We start from the raw sequence: 13,807 nt of genomic DNA, 5'->3' as shown, positions 1-13,807 counted from the left end.
TCTTTCTTTCCAATATTCAGCAAAACTTGTTTGTGTAAAACATGTTTTAATTTAAAAGTATAGTTCTGTTTGTAATAAAAAAAGGTTTGTCTAATAGATAATGTATTAGAACTTCCAAGCTGTTGACTGTTTTTGAAAAGACTTTGTTCTTTGTTGGGAAAGATATAGAGAATAATATGTTGAGAGAGAAAATGGTTTCTTACTAAAAGGCAAAAAATATGTTAGTAAAAGTTATAAAGGAAGGTAATCAAGACCATACAATTGTACTCGATATTAATGGCTATGTGAGAAATTGTGGAACTTGGTACGTAGAAACAGATTTCTACATTATCCTGTGATTTTTTAAAAAATAACTGTGTACTAAATAAGGAAAAAAGCAAAGAAGCTCCATTCAACTGTTTCAGCATGTTAGTAAATTCTTTCATTGGATCAATAGAAGAGGTAATCAATGTGGCATTTAAATGACTTAAGGTTTCTTTGAGTTTAAATTAGACAATGTATTTTGTTTACTAGACAAACCACATTTAAATAGAATTAAAAAGCTTTACTTTTTGGGCAAATTTTATGAAACCTTGCTACATATATCATTTCTAATTCAGGGCTCAGAACCTAGAGGTCCATTTGAGGGTGATAATAAAAGTTGTTACATAAACAAAGCTAGAAAGAAATCTCATTGGGAATGTGTCATGCTTTGTATGCAGATGACTGCTTAGTTCAATGATGATTTTCTCTTTTCAAAATGCATTGCTCAAACTAAATCATGTTCTGATCTTTCACAGACATTTGCTTTGTTGTTTTTCTTTGTATGTCTTTTGTTTCCAGGATAGGATTTTCATGCAGTGTTTTTTTTTTAAAAGCTGGAAAAATAAATGCATTTTAGAATACATAATATTATTAATTTTTCATCTTCTGGAAAAAAATCCCCTTGAGGGACTAAGCCAAGGCATTTAGTTGTATTAGTTAATATTAAAATTGCTACAGTCACAGTCTGTCATGGAGCACATTTTCTGGGCAGGTTGGCACCATGCTGACGAATACTGATAAAGAAAGTAGAATTATAGCTGGTGTCCAGATGCCTGCCACTGAGGAAGGTGTGGACACGGGGTCTGAAAGGCGCTGTGCCAGAAATGAGAGCTTCTTGTTTCCCTCTCTCCATTCCTGGGTACCTGCTTGGGGTGCCTGTGTGATAGATCACATACAGTGGGTGAGTCCAGAAATCTATGTCTGATAAGCCAGTGTACGGAACCCCTAGCTGAACTGGTAGTGCCATGTCTTTCTTTAACTTTGGCTTATAGTGTAAAATCTGCTTTCTTGTCTTCTTCTCTGTCTTCCATTCATTTCCACAGAGCATGAAGGAGCACTGTGACTCTACTTCTGAGCGTGGAAAGAGAGGAAGGAAGCTGGGGAACTGGCGATCAGAAGCAGAGATGCCGCTGTGCTGCCAAGAGCCAGAATTGACCCTTCTTCTTTAACAGGGTTTTGGCACCTTGGATCTAACTTATTTCCGTCTTCCCTCCCTCTTCTTAGTCTCTTCCACTTCATTCTTCTAAGGATTGATTTTTCAGTTTCCACAAATGAGTGGGAAACGTGCTGTGTGTCTCTGTGTCCAGGTTATTTTACTCATTGCAATGACCTCTAGTGCTACCCATGTTGCTATCATTGATAGAATTTCATTCATTTTATGGCTGAATATTATTCCATTGTGTGTGTATATATATGTATATATATACACCATTCCTTCATTCATTGATGCATTGGTGGACATCTTGGCTGGTCCCACATGTTGTTTGAAGAGGTGCAAATTCTTATCACTCTGATTTTATCATTATACACTGTATAAGTGCATTATTATACACCATTAAGATATACAAATATACATCAAAATAGAAAGATAATTAATTTTGTTGGCAATTTTTCCACAGTTAATATTACCAGTTGAATAATGAGAAAACATTGAAATAGCCAAAAATGAGGAACTTGGTGCAAAATTCTTGAACAGCATACCCAAGTTTCCAATATATGGAAAACGAGGAAAGGTAGAAAAATCAAACCTGGATTTGACATATCTAAGGTGTCATGAAAACTGCATGTAATGTGGAGTCTTGGACTGGAACCCAAAGGGAAATAAAAATATATGATTAAGAAAATTGGTCAGATATAAGTGAAGTGTGAAGTTTAATTTATACTACTGTATCAATGTTAATCTTTGATAATTATGCCATGGTTATGTAACATGTTAAAAGTAAGGGATATTGAATGAAAATATATAGGAATTCTCTCTAATATCTTTGAACTCTTCTGTAATCATGAAATCATTTCACAACTTAAAATAAAGAAAAGCCGAATTTAAAAAAAAGAGAAAGAAAGCTCCTAGACCATCTTGGGAATTAAGGAATCAAGTGGACATACAGTAGTTTGTTGAAATGTGAGAAACAGCTGTTTGACCTGATTGGTGCATCCTTCCTATTCTTTCTTATTAGGCAGTGGTTATGCAGTTTGGGTTGGAACGAGCAGGGTAAAGAATGGCTGTTTCAGCAATCCTAGATCTGTAGGGTGGGTAATAATTCTTTTGTTGTAACAAGGTAACCTACCCCTTTGTCTCTATACAGAGGGAGTAAAAGTCAAAGCCAATCAGTGGGTGCTTTCTTCAATGGCCTGGAAAAGAGTCGTGCCTAAAATCTAGGCTATAGGATGTGAAGTGATGCGTCAGTGTTCCTCTCCTGATTTGAATATGTGGAAATAATGCAGGAATTAATTTTGGTCACAATGAGAGAAGAAAGACATTAGATAGTGCCTATTAGAAGGAAGAGAGAAAGGAGAGGAAAGGAAACCAGGTTTTTGATATTGTTGAGCTGATAAATCGGTGTTGTCTTCCATTGCTCTGAATTTTCAGATACAAGAGCTGATAAATCCTCTCTTGTTTAAGTCGATTTGAACTGAGTTCTCCATTACTTACAAAGTGAGGATTCTAAATGATATAGGGTGGTAATTTTTGAAGATTGGAGAAAAAGATAGTTTTAACTGCTTTGATTGTCCCATTTAGCAAAGAATAATACACAAAACTGTCATTTTGTGTGATGGCCTTAACAATATACTGACTGAAATCGAGAAATGTAAAACAGGGAAATACAATCTTGTCCAATGATCTTGAAGTTCAATTTAAAAGGCAAAAATGAATAGTTTGCCAGATGGACGAGTATAATAGTCATCACTTAAAGGCTAATTATTTGTCATTTAACCAGTTGAAAATTTCTCTTTATCATTTGTGCAGCCTTGTTTTGTAAAGCATTTTTTTTAGAGTAAGTTATTTTGCATATGTAGACCCAGAACTAATTTTTGGAGAATTTTACAAGACTCATTGTCAATCTGAATGTGTTTCAAAATGATAACACCAGTAGGAGCTCAGTGTTTTGTCTTGTGTATGTCTGAGCCATAGAAACTAAACGTTGAGCAGGCCAGGAAAATCAGAGAAGCAGCAAGCTTCTATTTCTTTCATTCTTCCTAGGATTTGTATTCTTTTCTATATTACTTGCAAATATTTTTTGTTACCCTTTGGTTTGTACTTAATTCATGATAGCCTTTAGAGCTCAAATGTGTTTAATTTGAGCTATTTATTTATCTTTTTCTTTTGTTGCTTTTTCTTTGATGTTATACTTAATTCATTGCCTCACCCAAGGCCATGAAAATTTCTGTGTTGTTGTAGGACTTTCATAATTTTGGCACTTACATTTTAGCACTTACAAGTCTGTGATTCATTTTCAGTTAATTCAGTGTAAGGCAGGGATCTGGCTTCACTTTTTTGCCTAGCAGAATGTTGTTCTAACACCATTTGTTGAAAAAAAAAAATTATTCCTTCTCCCTCAAATGGCAATGAACTCATAGAGTAGGTTCCTAAAATTAAGTGCTATGCATCACATTTAGGAAAATCACTTTTATTTCGTCATAAATTTTTAAAATTTTATTTTAAAAAGAACAAAAGTCAACAAAACAGAATAAAGCCAATCAAAACATAGCAGTGAAAGTGGTACAGAACTTCAAAACAGGACAATAGGAAATCAACAATGGCTATCATAATATATCTTGCTATCTTCACAATAGTTGTCCATAACATCATACATAGCAAAATCAAATGAAATAAAACAATAAAACCAATCAAAATATAACATTGAATAAAACAAAATAAATCAGAACAAAACAGAACAATACTACACATTGTTATCTTTAAAATAGTTGCTCAGGTTACCAGATGCAGGAATAAAACAAACCAGTAAAATGCAACAAAACATTGGATTTCAAAGACATGACAGGAGGAAACCCCCCACAGTTGACACAATGCACATAGCCACCCTCCAGGTAGATGCTCTGACCCCAGCCCCAGACCTGCAGAGTCAACCAAACAATACAAGCACTGAGCTATTCCTTCCCCTCAGTTGCTGTCATCTCACCCAGAGTCCTAAGAATCAGGCGGCAGGTTTGGGGTGGGGTGGGGTTGGGGGGTGCTCTACTGGTTTTTCGGCCCATGCATAGGCTGGCTCATGGGAAGGCTTAGTTTCTCCTCTGGCTGGGGCTCTTTCCCATCGGTGTGGCGGTGCTTACCTCACAGGAAGGCATAGTTTCCTTCTACTCAGAAAATATTAAGAATCCATTCTGCACATGATCTCTACTTAGCGCTGCATGTAACAATCACTAACCTAAAAGTCCCGTATCATATTCCATTGTAACATTCTTGTGCTTTTTTTGAGGCCTTCTCTTTTTGCTCCAGATCCTCTTCTTTTTGCACTTATGAAAGGTATCATATAATTTGATTTTGCTTTATGATCTTTATTGTTGTCTCATGCGTGCAAAGTAGAAAGCTGTAGGGATTATGGGACTGTATGCTTTTGTGTGAGTTCCAGCCCCTTTACCTAATATTTACATGACTGGCAGATCTCTGTCATTCTCTGCATCTTGGATGCTTTATCTTTAAAACTAGGATTATAGTTTTGGTTAGGATTATGGTTATTGTGAAGATTAAATAACATAATAAATGTAAAACGCATCATAGCAACTGAAAACTAACACACATAATAGTGTGTAATTATGATTGATTTTAAATCAGATTGTTATCTTAGTTTAATCACATTGAGCCATATGTTTTCATTCAGTTAGTCAATAAATGTTTATAGATCTAAAACCCACTTAACTTGGACTTGAGGAAATATAAGATTTCAAGACTGCTATTCAAGCACATAATATATAATTTCTAATCTCAATTTACTTTTAGTTAGGTGCATTGAAACCATGAGACATTTGCTGCCTTTTAAATAACTTTAATGTGTCTGGCCTAATTTTATTCTGTCATTCTGTGATGTCTGCTGGGTGGGTATGATTACCTCTATTTGGTCGGCATGGGATTTTAGAATTTGGAAAGAGAAAAGATGGTACTGTCAGTAAGTGGCAGATTTGAATTAAAGCCTGTATTGTCTCACCATGATCCATGTATGCCTTCTGTGAAAGTGACATTGAAGACACTTATTCTTTATTGTTCTTAATGACATTTCTGTATGAATTTGGCAACAATTGCAAACTCTTTCAGAGAATCTTAACTTCCTGTGAGGAAGATCATGGAGGATGGGAAAAAAAAAACAAGGAAAAGCTTGTTAAAGCATTAAAACAAAAGCTTTTTGGGAGATGAATCGGGTTTTTCAAAAGCACAAATTTTAAAGATTTGTGTTGGTGCTGTGCAAATCTACATTTCTGAAGATTTTTAAAGGAGTATTAATTGTTGGTTTTTAAACATTCTCTGCTTTTTAGTAACAACATTTTTTGGAGACAATTGATTTTCTGCAGGATTTATCTTGTGAAGAACTAAAATGGGAAAACAAAACATTCAATCACTTGAGGACAAGACAGAAACAAAGGAGAGAAAAGGATTTTTTTAAAGCTTCAGACAGTATTTTCAGATGACAGTAAACAAATTGTTGCCCACCAGCCCCTTATCAACAGAATATAAAACAATATTTTGACATTAAGGCTGTTAGAGTCTGAGAAGTAGATGAGGCTACCAAAATAATTTCTCAAGAAGTAACTGTAGCATGGCTAAAAATAGTGTCTTGGTATAGTTCAGCTCTGAAATAAGTCCCTGAGTATGCAAGTTTTTAAGAAAGGGCATTTTACCACTCTGTGTCTTCAGAGAAGGTGAATACGGGGTCAGTACTAATCATACATAGCTACTCACAGAGTGACTTTAAAATGTGACTCGGAGGGAGCTTAAGTGTTTAGCTATGAGTATGAAGGAAGAAAGAAATAGCTTTAATTTGATTTCAGTAAAGTAAGAGCAAAAATTTTATCAAGACTTACGCCAAATATTTAACATTAATTTCTTTGGGAACACAGAGAACTGAGCTCATCAGGTTGGAAGCTGACAGGAAAATACATGTAACACTGAAACGAGCAAGGAAATTGTTGGTGAGAGAAGTTTTAGAAATAATGTGATTTGGCAGAAATTCCTTCATAGGAGGTAGCATTATAGGATCAAGATATGAGAAAATGCTTGAGTGAGGATGTGGATCTGGTGGTGGTTAATGGTTAATAGAGAAAGTGAAGGCAATGAGAGACAAGAAGAGGGCCAGGATATTAGCTCAGTGGCACAGTGCCTGCCTGGCAATCGCAAGATCCTGAGTTAGATTGTGGTACCAAAATAATACCACCACCAACACCACCACCATCAACAACAACAACACAAAACAACCTCCCCAGAAGAATAGAATATGCAAAGGCCCAGGGGTAGGGATGGGCAAACTTGCAACCAACAAGGTGGACACTGTCTGTTTTAGCCACACTAATCTTTCCTTCAAGTTTTCCCATACACTCTGACTGCTCGTACTAATTTGGCAGTAAATATATAATAGGGTACTATTGCTGGGTAGCAAATTACCACAAAGTTAGCAGATTAAAATGACATAGGTTTCTTCCTTTGTTTCTTTCTTTTTTAAAACAGCTTTTCAAATCAGAAGTTGAAGGGGTGCAACTATATTTTTTTGCTTAGGATCTCACAAGACTGAAATCCAGGAGTTCTAACTGGAATTTTAGGTGGAAACTCTGGTGGTGGTTGGCAGAATTTCCTGTTATTGCCTTCTGCAGGAGTCCTCACCTTCTAAAGGCCTCTTATAGTCCTTGGCACATGGTCCTCTTTATCCCTAGGTTGGAAATGACCTGTCGGATCTTTTTCTTTCTTGAAATCTTTCTGACTCTTTCTGGCACTCATCAGAGAAAACTTGCTTCTGCTTTCAAAGAGCAATGTTGGTATATTATGTCCATCTAGACACTGGCTCCATCTTTAGGCTAACTGATTAGTAACCTTAATTCCATCTGCAAAATTCTTTTTGTCATGTATCATAACCTAATCACAGAGCCATAAGAGAAGTTGGAGATTACGGGGCCATTTTACAATTCTGCCCACCACAATTATGTTATTGTTGCTGTGTTGGGTAATGAGTAGCTGTGCTTTCTCTGTACAGCTTGATTATTAGCTACATGAAGATAGGTTAGTATCTTCTACTTTGCCAGAGTTCTCTATAGCTTTTATAATAGTACATTATTGTTAAATTCTTCTTAAAGTAAATTTTTATGGTGGAAAGATAAGAATGAAATGTGCTATTGTCTTAAAAGATTTTTTTTTGTCTTTTGAGACAGGGTCTCCCTATGCAGCTGTTCGGGCTGCTTTTGAGCTCATTTTGTAGCCCAGGCTGGTTTTGAACTTGCAATGATCCTCCTGTTTCAGCCTCCCAAGAGCTGGGATTACAGGCATGTGCCACCATGTCCGGTGAGTTATTTTTAAATTCAGTTTGGACTCTCCAATCTAAAAAGCTAAGTAAAATGTCCTCTCAGTTGTCTAGAAGCATTCAGTGTGATCCAACTAACCTGTCCAGCTATTTCAGGCAATCTGTTTTTGTTGTTGGGTAGTGATTGCTCTGGGACATTGGGCTTTTGAATATGCATTTTTGAAAGATAGAGAAAAAGTCATGCATGTTCTGTGGAATGCCTTTTACTGGTAAGGCTCAGTAAATAATGCTGAATGAGGAATAAAATAGCATGCTTATGGGCTTCTTTGTACTGATGTCTCTCTTTCCTTTATCCTCCTAATTTTGGCTGTTTGACCCAAAAAATCAAGTCTATTTTTCAATAATAGTAATGTAACTGTTTAGAAAAAAATTAAAAATTCTAATTAAAATGAATTAAATGTACTTTAAAGAAATATAGTAAGCATATTTCTTGTATTGAAGAAATACAAAACATGTGAGCTCTGATATCAGTAGGATGCTAGCTGTGTGCTAAATGTTTTGAATTTCAAGAAGGGAAAAATTCTCTTTAATAAAAGTATTCTTCAAGAGAATATGGAAGCATGAAAAGGATTAAAAAGTTAGTGCAGCTGGTAATTGCAAACAACATTTGAAAGCTGATTCTAGGATAAGGAAAGTAGTAACCTCCTATTACATCCGTGGTATAAACTATTAGGAGATTTTTTAATACTTTTCTCTGGGTCATCATTATTTTATATTTCAGGAAACCCCCTGCCATCACATTACTGTATGTTTCCTATCTCAACCCCAAATGTAAGACTAGTGCTATTTTAACCTGCATAAACAACTTCACATGAAAATAGCGTAATGTGTTTTAAACTTCTCAAAGGACTCTGAAATGGTATTCCATTATTTTTTGCAGTAGAGAAAACTGATAGCCAGATATCTAACATCCCTTGGTAAATACGTGCTGGACTTGGCATGTTTTGCAGCATCCCTGTCACTTGGCCACCATTTTTCTAGTCATTACCTTCCTTCAGGACTAACCCTAATAATTAGTTTTCTCTAAGGAGCACAGAATGGAATAATCACCTGTCATATTTACGATGATTCTCCTTACATTTAATATCTGTACTCTATCATCACAGAAAGACTTACTCCTGACTTGCTATAAACAATAAAAGATGAGGGTTTGAGTCATGTCTTCCTCAGTTGCCATGTTGTTTGGCCACTGACAAAGGAAAGGATGGGAGGGAAAAGGTTATTTCTGTGGCTCTGGAGAGGTAGCAGTTCTCCAGGGCTTTCAAGGAGGAAATGTTAAGAAATGAATATTGTGATTATAAAGCCTGTCTTATGTACAAATGCAATATTTTGCAGCATGATCCATTCCCAAATGGCACTGAGGTCTTTGTAAAGATCTCTTTACTACAGAACATTCCATTAACACTGACTTGCTTGTCTGTTATGTTTTACAGTTGCCTTTTTCACATTTTTAATAAAATCTTTCAATAAATCTCTCTCTCTGAAAAGGAGCATATATAAACTCAGCAGTGGCGTTTAATGACATGAGAATAGTTCTTTTTCCTCCTTCCAATGCCACTATTCAGAAAGAATAAGAACAAATTGTGATAGCAAGAAGTTAAATTCTTAGAGGAGTTTTCATTAGAATTGTAGACATGGGCAAGCTGGTGTGTTTGCTAAGCTGAATTTCAAATAGCTGACTGGAGATAACATGGGTAGACTGCTGTTTTCTTGCAAACTTACTATACTAAAGGCTATAGAAATGTCACTGATTACTTGTGGCATCATTAATATTTTAAACTGGCATTATAAAATATTTAAATGTAAATATTTTGATTTGAGTGTCTTAATACAGTTGCAGAACAGTAAGACTAGAAAGGTCTCTTATGTAGCATTTTAATTAAATCCATAAAGAACACTTCCTTAACTTCTATGCGAGTTCTTGTTTAAATCCAATATAGAGCTTGCATTTCAGTGATTGCTTCACAAATTATGTGTCTCATCGTCATACTTTTCTTGTTCCTTTTAAAAAGACAAATGGTTATTCTTCTCCTTGATGTTTTCCCTAAATAATTTATTTAGAGTGTTTCTGTTTGCAAGGCCTGCTGAACCTTACTGGTCAGATACCTCTTTGGGTTCTGGAGGAAAAAGTTCCTTGTAGTGTTCTGCTTGGTGGACAAGCTTTTGTATTTTGATAGAACCAATGAAGTGAAGCAGATATAATCTCTGTTGTCAAGAAGTTTGCATCTAATTCAGGAAGTAGATGTACATGATAAATGAAGTATCTATTTTACATTCTCCCCGGTCCTCTAATGTGCTTGGTCCCCCGTGGTGGGCAGACCAGCTGGCGAACATGTAAGTCTAAAGCTTGGACTCTGAAGTCACTTGTGGTCATGCCGTCCTCTTCTTTCCCAGCCTTCCTTGAATTTAGAGCAGGGCACAGGAGACATAAGATGAAATAACTTTTCTGGAAGGATTTCTGGAGACATGTTTGTTGTAAGTAAAACAGATACACCACCCCTTCTCTCCTCTTTCATCCTTTCTCTGTGTCTTAAATGTAGGAGGATCTAGGTACCCATGACCATAAGGAAACATCAAGAAAATCAGAGACATCACTGAGTTACTGAACCAAAGCCAACAGTCCCTTATCTGCAACTTAACGCTTATGTAAGAAAAATAAACTCTTGTTTGAATCACTGTTAGGTTCTGTGTTATTTCAAGTTGATGTCCTAACAGACATAGAAACCGTCAGTCAGCAGGGTGATAAATGGTGTGACAGAGCACTTCCAATTGCTGTTTGAATGTGAAAGGCTGGTTCTGTCCTTTGGGTTCAGAGACAACTTCAGAGACTGTTGATTGATTGTGTCAATTTGAATAAGAGAAGCTCAACTAAGCTGGCTCAGTAATTGCACACCTTGGGGTCTGGGAGACCCACACGAGGGCAGTTAGTCACCTGGATGGGATAAAAGGAAAAGGAAAAAGGACAGATTTGCTTCTGGATCTTCAGAAGAGCTCCAGTTTTGCCTTCACCTTGGGTGACATCTCCTGGCTTCCTGTGCAGACTCTTCGGTCTTCCATCCCAAACTCTCTGCTCCCTGATACGAACTGGCACAGGGCACTGCGGTGAGCTCCAGACCTTCAGGTGGGCCCTTCGGGCTCCAGGGTGCAGGCACCCTCTGCGTTCTTTCTCACCTGACTGTGGGTGGCCAGCATAAGCCATTGTCGTACGTTGTCATATTTTTGTATCTTGTTTTGTATGTTTCTCTAGTAAACACTGACAGATACAAACAAGTAGGGATGCATATTTAATTAGTGTCTTTGGAAAATTTCATTGTAGTAAGTTATGGATATTGTAATTTTGGTATTTAATCAGAATATTTGGCATGAAATGTATCAGATTTTTGGTTTTTTAAAAAGGAAATAGTGCTCCTTTTTATTTTTATTTATGAGTATATATTTCTTTTCTTTTTTTGAGATAGTGTCTTGCTATGTAGTTCAGGCTTGCTTTGAGTTCATTATGTAGCCCAGGCTGGCCTCAAACTTGTGACAGTCCTCCTGCCTCAGCCTTCTATGCCTTCCCTATTGCTATTAGGTATGTGCCACCATGCTGCTAAGTGTCTGTACTTCTAAAAAGATTTTGTTTTCCCCTAGCTTACAATGAAATATGTTAGTTTTAATTGTATTCTAGCATAAGTTGCTCATGATAGCAGCAAAGGCTCCAAAACTCCTGGTTTGAAACTAAGCTAGTTTTAAGCAACATTGCTCAAGGAGAGCACTTAGCTTCCCCTTTGGCTGCATCTATGCAGAAGTAACGATGCCTCCGAGTCAACTGTACTTTAAACACATTGGTTTTATAAGATGACAGCTTTACTCCAGCTCAGTTGGCTGTTAAAACCTAGGCAGCTGTGCTTAACCTAGAACCTGGAATAATACCAACCTAGCTATTACATAGAGGCGGTATCTGGGGCTCACTATTGCTCAATGCTTGCGGAAAAAAAAAAAAAAAGCTGTTTGAAAAAAAGGCATGTATGTAGTTTTGCCCAGAGGGTTTGCTTCCATTCCAAAAAAAAAAAAATCACTCATTGATTCTTGCCATATAAGAAGAGAGCAGATATTGTCATTCTGTCTTTGGTCTTCACTGCAGAAGGGCTTTTGTTAAGTTGTACTGTAGCATTATATCATTAACTATGTTGAAGGTGTTGTGAAGTAGGTCATGTTTACCATCGGGCTGCTGTGAAGGGTGCTGTTTACTACCTCACGTAATTTGCTCCATTACAGATCAGTGGGAAAAATATCTTTCTGTTCTGTGGAATTGGTGGGTTTCACTTTATGGACACTGAAAAATGTGTAATTAATTGATTATGTTTTCCTTTCGGGGGTGACTGATACAATTCCTAGTTTGAGGCTTCTCTACATCTAGCAAATAAACAGGATTTGACAAGGCTTTTCATTTTCTTTTCTTTTAAAGCTAACTTCATTCCTGGCCCCATCTTACATTTCTTACTTGTATGATGCTTTTACCTTTCTTCCCATTTATTCCTGTTTTAAAATTTGATTTTAGCATATTTTGCAGCATTGAAGGATATTTTTTGTTAATTGTCTGGTATCTTTGCTGGTTTAAGATTGGATTTGTGTGCACACACCCAAGCAGGAGTGCACAGAGGTGGTGTTTCACTTGATGCACTTCAAACTTTTTTTCCTGTTAGTCCATATAAATGAGTATAGGTATGAGTTTCTTTTGAAAGCATGCCCTCAACATGACTCTTATTATTAGAGAAGCATTTTAAAACTTTCCCTTCCTCCCTTGACTTAAATTTACATTGGCTTCAGTATTTTAGGTTGAAAAACAAAGTAAGCGATTGAAGTTCTCACAGCAGTGTTTGAGATTAAAGTGAAAGCTTGGGGCGAGGGGGTTAGGGTATGTGTGAGGGAGATTTTCTTATTTTAGTTTTCTTCCCTCCTTTAATTTTTAGATGTTAATCAGATTTTTTTAAATTTTAAAATGTTGATTTAAAATTATTTGGCAATATCCTCCCCTGGCCAGAAAGAGCCATACTTCTTAAGGATCAGATGTAACTATGAGCCCCTACCAACTCTATGCCTGTGGGTTCCATGCCCATGAATTCTGGGCCCTGGCTGCAGCCACCTGTGCCAGATGTGGGATGGGTCTGTGTTTTGTTTCTCCTTGGCACTGAGCAGCAGGGGCACTGACAAACCAACTGGCATATTCATGGATGAGGCCAGTGCCAGGGGAGGAAAAGTAAGCCACAGAGAATTGGCAGCTCCAAGAAGAAATAACAAACCACACCAGCAGTGCCAGTCGGATGAAAAGCCTATACAAAAATGTCATGGGGTTTTACTCTGAAAGTGACTCCTTGATAGTAGGCCAGAGTTGGAGAAGAAACCCAGGATAGCACCCACCATATTGCCAAGGGGTTTATTCAGGTGCCATTTTGGAAAGGGATGAAGACTGACAGAACTTCACTTTAAGGTTTCCCATATGACCCTCCAACAGTGACTGGCAGCCTCAGGATACAGATGCGGAGAGGATGCTGACTAGATAGGACCCCTTAGAAGTTTAGATTCAGGCTGGAAAAGACACAAGCCCCACACTCTAGGGTGAGAAACCAAGCCTGGCTAGAGTAGCTTTCAGAGGTAGCTTGAGCTAAAAGTTCTGGCATTTAAATCCAGCAGTCTGCTCAAACCTCTAATCTATTGCCTTTATGCAGAGGAGACACCAGTGGCCTGATTGCTTTCCCCATTTACCAACAAGAACAGTGATGTGTTGCCCTGAGTGGTTGCCACAGCCTGGAGTGTGTCGATAGAGGGGCCTCTGGGGTTGGGGGAAAAATTACAAATCCACAGTCCATAAAACTAGGCAGAGAAAATCATGACTTGCTGCAGATCCTGGAGAGAAGTCACTCATTCAAAAATATAGAGGAATTTTCCTAGGCTCATTTTTTTTTCTTTTTCCCTCAGTGGTTTTTTGGAGGTTGGGATTTCTA

This window comes from Cavia porcellus, unplaced genomic scaffold, assembly GCF_034190915.1.
Source record: "Cavia porcellus strain 051 isolate PalLab524CR breed Dunkin Hartley unplaced genomic scaffold, mCavPor4.1 scaffold_1, whole genome shotgun sequence".
NCBI lineage: Eukaryota > Metazoa > Chordata > Mammalia > Rodentia > Caviidae > Cavia > Cavia porcellus.
This window is presented reverse-complemented; position numbering follows the sequence as displayed.